Source organism: Sylvia atricapilla, chromosome Z, assembly GCF_009819655.1.
Source record: "Sylvia atricapilla isolate bSylAtr1 chromosome Z, bSylAtr1.pri, whole genome shotgun sequence".
Classification (NCBI taxonomy): Eukaryota; Metazoa; Chordata; class Aves; order Passeriformes; family Sylviidae; genus Sylvia; species Sylvia atricapilla.
In genome coordinates, this window is record NC_089174.1 from 54055996 (window position 1) to 54064286 (window position 8291).

Genomic DNA, 8291 nt, shown 5'->3' on the forward strand with positions numbered 1-8291 from the left:
TGTATTTTTTTTTCTTTGCTTTTCTACAGAGCTGATTAAAATGTACAGCAGCCCAGTCTGTCTCAATGTCCCTGGGGATAGAGTGTAGTACAAGTCCCTCTCAAGTCTCTACATGTATCTAGCTGTGCTAGCATACATAACATACATTTTAGCTTCCTTTTAGACTTAACACTCGAAATAACTTGCTGATGACCTCTCATCACTCTCATGAGATGCATTCACTGTCGCTAGACTTTGAGAGACTATTTTCTATCTTAATATATTTTCATGACTATTATTGAACAAATCCTACAGAATATCCTACTTGATGTCATCTCTAAGAATATAAGGAATACTCTAAGAAAGCTAGATATTTGGTCTTAATTTTGTTGACTTAAGCAGTACTCACGTTTTCCATTTTCTATCCCCACTGCCATGTAAATTGTAAGTTTGTTCTCCCCTTTTAGACACTGGTCATTTAGCATGCTCTGAAAAAGTGTCAAATACCTGATGGTGTATTGAACAGTTGATAGTATATTGGACAGCCACAGTTTCAAGGAATGTGTTTCACTTTACTCTAGAACCTCAGCTGAAGGACCCCTCTCTTTCTGCTGTCTGCCTGCAGTTTGACATTCTCCGCTCTGTTGTGAGTGATTTCTAAAAATCTATGTAATATGTAGTAATTCTCATTTTTTCTTCTTTGCATCCATCTACTTCACCCTGGCTTATGTTTTACATAATTTCTGTGTAGTTTTAAAAATTCAACCCTGGTTATGAGTGTGAAGAGCTAAACCAAAACCATGACTGAATTACAGTTAAAATTGACCTTGGTCCTGATAAGGTAACGGTTGTAATATTTAAAAAAAAAAAAAAAAAAAGCAATAAGATAGGTTTCTTATCTTGTTAAATTAAGAAGAGATTTACTACTGCTGAAGAATACCATTTCAAAAACATTTGAAGCCTTGCAGGTAAAAAAGAATTTTTTTTAAGGTGAAGTACAGGTGTCCCCTGCCTCCTGCCTTTAATATTTGCTCCTTTAGCAGCTTTTGTTGTTTTCTCTAACAGTTGCCAGTCACCTGTGGAGGGGAATGTACACAAGCAGGTGGTCTAAATATGTTTCAGGACTGACAGCGTTTAGTGTCAGATATAAATGTTTGAATGTCTCAATTTGCGCACTTCTTTTGCCAAAAAAATGAGTGGAATTAGACTTTCTTTTATTAATTTTTTTACATGTATCAAACTTCCTAGAATGAGCAGTTGTGATACAGAAAGAATATTTTCCTGCTGATACCTGTGCAGGGTATTACTTCTAATAATATAACTAGAGGTTCCCCCAAAACAGCCTCACAGAGTTGCAAAGAAAATCAATCATGAAAAGGTTAAATGTTTCTCCTTGGCCTCTGAACTACCGCTAAATGAAAACAGCAAATGACTGGGTTTAGTCATATAAAGATCTTTAACTTGTCAGTTAAAATTTTACTCAGGAAAGTAGGACAGGTTGCATAATGCTGCAGGTGAACTGATTAATTAATAACAGAGTTTCTTGCCTTCATGGGAAGACTGCCAGCTGGGAGACTTCATCTCTCCTGTTCCAGCCTATCATTCATTGGTCCTTGCCTAAAACCAAGTCTCATGTAAAGACAAATGCTAAGTCATGTCTTATTGTTGAGCTGTTTTGTTGTACGTTTTTCTGCTTCAATGTCTACTACCATGCTTTACTTGAGGATCCTGTAAGTCTCTGTTTAAAAAGTTCAGTCTGTAGCTCTTTTTGTTAGTGAAATGTGTAAAAGTCCCATATTTATGATGTGTGAATCTGAAATTTTTTTGCAATCATGGATCAGAAGCTACTGTAAACTAACCATATTCTATAAAAGGAGGATTTACTCCAGATGAACCACTCCATTTTATTATTGTCATGCTTGTAAAGACATGTTATGCTTTTATGCTTTGAAAGACAAAAATCTACTGATTCAGACCTACTGAGCTAGTTTTATCAAAATGTGTACTTTCTTGTTGGTTGATGTTTGTTTCTTTGGGCATTTCTTTATGGTTTTCTTTCACCTAAACTTAAACACCTTCTCTTTAAAAATCCCGTTCAGGCCAGGCCCTGCCTTAGTGTCACATTGATTCTTGTGACTTTATCGGAACATTGACTACTTTGTCATACATCCAACTCATCTCCTGATTTTGGAAACCAAGAAACTGATCCCGCTGTGCTGTTTCTCAAGCTAAGGTTTGATTAATTTAGGAAGCTACTGTTGTGCTCTGCCTGTTCAGTCTATTCCAGCGCTACAACTCTTCATAGTTCTTGGAAATCATAGGTACAAAACCTGAAAATTGCTACAGATTTTGTTAATGGGAAGACAGTAACACCCTTCCAAATGGCCACAGAGATCTCATTGCTATGAGGTGTAGGTGGCTTTGTCTGGCAGCACTATGAATGCAGTTTTTTTTTAGACCTTCTTTTTTTTTCAGATGCCTCTATGAAAACGTTCAAAATGGGTGATATTTTCCTCGCAAAAGGAAACAGAGCTAGTCTAACTTAATGCAATTCTGAGCTGGAATATTTAAGTTCTCAGTCCCCATCCTTCCTGTACTAATCTTCTATCCTTTGAAACACACCCTTCAACTAGTACTGTTTTCTCAGCTATGAATTTTTTCTAGACTCTGCTGGGATATATCACGGTCTGATCATAGATATTTGTATTTTAAATTGTGGAATTGATTGTTTTGTTGTTTCGGGTTTTTTTTTCTTTGTGCAGGAATATGTCCTACAGGATGACTCCAATTTCATACTAGAAAAAAATTATGCAGGCCTCTCATATCCTGATATTCTACTACAGCGCAAGCTAAGAATAGATTCATAGCAAAGGAAATCATCACCTCTTTCTGCAGTAGCAGTTTTCTTTGAAAACTTCTGTCTCAAATGTGCCTACAGGTGGAATACCTCCAGGCTGTAATCTGGACAAATCTCTCCAGCCACTTGGAACCAACTTTCAATTAGGAGAAAGAAAGAACCCAGAAAAGTGAGTCACGTGGAGGAAAAGAATAGCATTATTCTGTTTCGGTGTTTTGGGTAAAGATTTATGCTTTCATGTGCCTACAGCAGTGCTTTTTTAAAGCTAGGACTGCCACATCTGGTATCTTCTGCAGAGACAGATTTAATGAGAGTTTTTTACCTTTTCTACTAGAATCACAGGGTTATTCATTCACTCATAAAAGTCCTTCAAATGTGTACTGCTGCTTTATGGGTTTTACCCATGTTTTATGAATGAATGTTGGTTCCCCTACCAACAAGAAACATCTGCTTTTTTAGGCTCTGCAGAACAGAACAGTAATAGGATTCAGAATTAGATGCAGGACGTGAGTGAATGAGTGGGTGTGCAAAGCAACAATAAAGATCAGAAAATACTTCCTGAAAACAGCAGGAGTGAACCAGAAGGATTAATACAGTTCATCAGCAGTGCTGCTAAAATAATCTTACTGTAAGTCAGAAAAATGGAAGCCAACCTGGAAAGTCTTCTGAAAATCCACTGTTAGCCAAAAATAATATAAGAAACTACAGCCCAAGCTCACTCACTCACTCACTCACTCACTCACTCACTCACTCACCCACTCACTCACTCACTCCAGCCACCTACTGCATTAAAAAGAATAAAATTGAGATACCGAAGAGTGGAACTAAGGAACTAAAACTCTTCTTCTAGTTAATTCTGCCAAGTTTCTAAGCTGTTATGTGATACTCTTCTGTGATTTGAATTTATAGAATAGAAAAACAACCACATACAATCAATTCTTCCATTTTATCATTAAGTTTGAAATGAGAAGATTTAGTTTTTGTTCAAAACTGTAGAAACACGGTTGAGTTTGACCTACATGTATGCTGGAATAGCAAGAGGCAGAATCACTGGGCACTTCTATTCACTGACACAAGAAATTGTAATATGCTTTGTTTTTCTCTATGTTGTAGTGAAAATAAAACTTAATAACTTTGAGAGAGGTCCATTTACCTTCAACAGGGGATTTGCACGGAGCATTCATTCAAATCTAAAAGAGGGAGAAAATATTTCTGCTCCATGAAGAACATCTCCATAACTGGTAACAAATATTAATGGGACAAAGTACACTTGAAATTAAGTGGACCAAGAAAAACTGAAATAAGTCCTTCTAGACTGGTCAACTACATGCACATGTCTCGTCACACTTTCAAGCACTTCAATGAGCATTTTAGACACTTTATGTGTCTATTTTTCATGTAGTAGAAACAATTGAAATTCTTACATCTTTTGAGGCTTATTAAAATAGTTTTAGTGACATCCTATGCATCAAAGCATTCTTAAAAATATCCTCCTGTTAATCTCACATAAATGTATATTTTATGGCTTCAAATACTTTATTTTGAGTAAACATCAAAGTCTTAAAATTCAGAATTATTTTGTTAGGAAATAAGAAAGAACAGACAGATTGTTTTGTTATTTAGCTGCCTGGGGTGTAATATGCCTTGTAATTTAGTAAATTATAAATTAATAATTAAAAAGTAATGTTATAGCAGTCTAAATTGTTTCGTAGTAGAAGTCTTATAACCTGTTTTTAAATGTGAGAAAGTAGTAATTTTCTAGAATTGTCCCTTCTGATGTAATACTATTTCTTTCTGAGATGCTATTTAACCAAGTATGAGGAGTATATGTTAATTTTGCCTTACTAATAGTTTCCAATAAGTTTCCAATACTAATAGACCCAATAAGTAATATATATCTCTCTAAAAATGTACATTTTAAAATAAATTCAGTGTTCACACATAAACAGTTTTATATTTATCTGTATGTAGATCTCTTTCAAAACATGTCTCAAGGCTGAAATTTTCAGTAAGCCAAAGGGCAATTCTTTACTTATCTCCATAACCAGCAAATAGAAGTACCCAGTCCTGTGAGTGGTACCTCCTCTTACCAAAGCCTTTCCTTTGATCTCCATCTTTTTTAAATATATGAAACTGAACTGTGCAGTGCAAATTAAAAGAAAAAATGCCAGTATCCCCAACATTTCTTATTTCAAAGAGCTCAGTTCATAAGTGACCCCTACAAAAAAAAGCACAATGCAGCTAACAAGGGTAGCAAGGCAAGGCAGACCTTTTTCTATATAAAGGTCTTTTCTCATTAGGCAAACAATTGATAAATGCCCCTGTCTTCCTTATGGGTATACTTCCTTACAGAAATACTTCAACTTATCTCATCCAGAAGTACAAAACAAACAAAAAAAAACCAACATGGAAATAAATCCTTTGGCTTTACATCACCATGTGAGTCACTGGCGTGGTGAATGCAGACAGCTGTTACAATTCAAAATCTAGTCTGAAAAGCTACTTTCAGCACCCAAAAACCCAGGTATCTGTATATGTGTATATATGTATAATGACTTCTTTCAAATGTGGCACATAAAATTTGATGCATTTTTATGTCTTTTTCCTTGAAGAATGTATCTACTAAGGATTTATATTTAGTTTGTTTGAATCACTGTTTCTTGGTAACATGTCAGGCTTTAACAGGAGTCTGAAGAATGCATGCCTCCTATGATATATTTTGTTATGAATAAAATTGGGAATGTTCAGACTGCAAAGGGATTTACCTGTTTCTGTTCCAGCCGTGTTGCCTGTTACTGTTCTAACCCTGGTTGAAACTCCCAGTTAATGTCCCAGTTAATGTACCTATCCCTTTCAATTCTAAGAGTTCGCTGTTAAAGGGTTTTCATCTGTTTTATCTGTTGTATTACCCTACCTTTAGTTGTTTTTACCCCTCATCCCCTCTGACCCGTCGGGTGGCCCAGCCGCTGCTCCCCGGAATGGATGCCACGTTCCCCATAAGGACTTGCGCACCCATGCATATTAAAAGCATGTTGCCGCCTAGGAATAGAACAACCCTGACCAACGAGCCACTTTAAAACACACAAAGAGACTCCGCACTGCGTGCTGTGAAGGACCTAATGGAGCTAGTCACACCGATTCCAGCCCAAGAGTGAGTCACCACGGCTTGAATGGCACTCGAGCACGGAGACCCCCTCAGGCTTCTCATCCCCAGAGGAGCCTTGGGACGAGGATAGGGGCCCCCAGTCCTGCCGGCAGCGATAAGCCTGCGTGAGCTCTCCTCCTGGACGTCGACCATGGGGAGCCGCGGCGGCGGCGCGCACCCCCGAGCGCCCGCCTGTCGCCCCTTCTCTAATAAAGGCATAACCAAGGAGCGGAAGGTCTCCTGGCCCATGTCTTTTACATATTTCAGGAAAATACAGAAGAAAATCGACATGCTGATCGCATCTAGAGTCCTTGGGAGAAGATCATATGCACTAAACTTACAGTCTATAGATTTGGGTTGAATCAATTGCCCATGACTGTGTCTAGTGCTATTCAACATTCCTTGCAAATAAATGCCTATCTAACTACAGTTACCTATGCAGAAGGTACTGGATTTTGAGTCATATTTGCCGGTGTCCTGCATCTCAAAATATACTAAGATGCCTCAGTTTAGGTAGCTGGTCTAGCCCTTATAGTTAGGAGATAGGCTAAATTCACCTTCAGTACTTTTGTTCTCTGTACCCTCGGGGCTTTTATCTAATGCAGATGTATGCATATTTATTAATATTTTTAAAGTAAGTGGCATGGGATTTGAAAGAAATGAAATTAAGTGAAGTGAAATGAAATTAAATTAAATCTTTCCTATAAAGAAATGGATTATTTTAATTTATATAAAGCACTTACTATCATCAGTGAAGATAGTTACCTGCATGTATGGGTCAATAAGTGCAACACAGGCTACTGAACTGTTACACAAGTTCAAGTAGCCACATGCTGTGAGTAAGACAAGAAGTCTGGGGGAAATTGTGTGCTATTATGAGATTAAAATTGCTTACATAACACATACTTGCCAGTGGCAAATTCACATGGTGAATAAATCTTTTTAAGATGGTTCTTAAGGTTAACTTTAAGAAGTTTCTAAAACCTCTTATATTTTAAATGTAATGATATTTGTTTTTAAATAAATTAACCCCCAAAGTATAACAGAAAATGTATCCATTAGTTGGCTTCTTGTTACGTGCCATTAGTTGGAATCTGATTTATTTTTGACATATGTAGAGCTCATAAACTCATACCACAGTGCTATGAATTATTTATTGTGCTGCAATTATTATGCTCATTTTCCATTAAAATTATTTTGATTCCTTGGAGTATGGTATGACCCAATAAGGAAATATAAAGGAGTTTAATTTTTCTCTGGTGAAATTCAGAGTGAAGTCTTTTTCAAAAAATATGATTAGATAAAACTGAAAATTTTCCCTAGAACATCTCACTGTAGCAAAGAAACATACACCAAATACTGAAATGCTCTGTCAGTGTAAAATAAGATTAATTTTGATGATATAACTTTGAGACATTATTAATTTTAATATCCAGATAATACAATATTATGCATATGCATATTTGCATTAATTCTGAACCTGACTAATAAACCTTAGGGAATTACAATGCTTTTTTAGTAGCATAAGCACCGGGGAAGTGAAATATTTCAAATTTCTGAGGGAAGAGGTAAAACTTGTCTTAAATAAAGCATTTTAGATGCAAGAGATAGTTGGTGGCTTGTGGTTTTTTTAAATCATAAATTTTGAAGTGTCAGCTATTTATTTAAATTTAGCATTATACAGTATATGGTAGATATATAAAATTATAATTCTTATTATACTATGCAGAGAATAGTACCCCAGTTAATTTTTTAATAGATGTCAAATATGAAAACTCACTTCTATGTCTTGGCTCAAAATAGAGTAATATAGGAGTCTAGCAGATATAATCTGCATTATGCTATGTGGAACCTTTGATCTAGGACTTTAATATTAAAGAAGTGTTATCTTCCAGAGAGGAGTAGCCCCTCACAGGGTTGAGTTGTAAACTTGGAGAGCCTTGTCAGTACATCATCAACATTAAAGCCAGATTTCATCTAATGTTGCTGCTCTTTGTCTTCCCCCTCACTGATTTTTCCAATTGTGTCTTCTGTAGGGAGCACCACTTTATTAACTGGTTTAACTGTGTTAAATTCTAAAAATATTAGACTTTTTTAATTCTGTAGCAAAAATAGTTGTTTACTTTCTTAGTTTTTTTCTCGTATCTTTTTCTACTCTATGAAAGTGAAGAGGAGACATGACTCCATTGAAAGCCCAAAAAGCAGCTTATAACAATAGGTGAGGAAAAAAGGAATTTAGATGCTTAGTGGTTATAGGTACTCATCCTTCTCTGCACATGTATGGGACATTTCTTCTAAACATTGAAACCA